This window comes from Grammomys surdaster, unplaced genomic scaffold (genome assembly GCF_004785775.1).
Source record: "Grammomys surdaster isolate TR1022 unplaced genomic scaffold, NIH_TR_1.0 126071, whole genome shotgun sequence".
Classification (NCBI taxonomy): Eukaryota; Metazoa; Chordata; class Mammalia; order Rodentia; family Muridae; genus Grammomys; species Grammomys surdaster.
The window spans coordinates 2,343,366-2,343,569 of NW_021620880.1; positions in this window are offsets into that span (position 1 = coordinate 2,343,366).

Consider the following 204-nt stretch of genomic DNA (forward strand, 5'->3'; position numbering starts at 1 on the left):
TCTCAAGGACTCTATAGTATTTGCAATGCTCCTGGGGTTGCTGAGGAATAAAATCCATGTCTTTCTGTTAATTTTGCTGGTTATCTGAAACTGTTCTAGTAATACTGGAATTAGAAGCAATGGGTAGATACGTGCTATGGACTCTGTAGCATGAAGCACCTGCCTAGCAAAGAAGCAAGCTTACAAGAGTCTTTATTAGCTGTG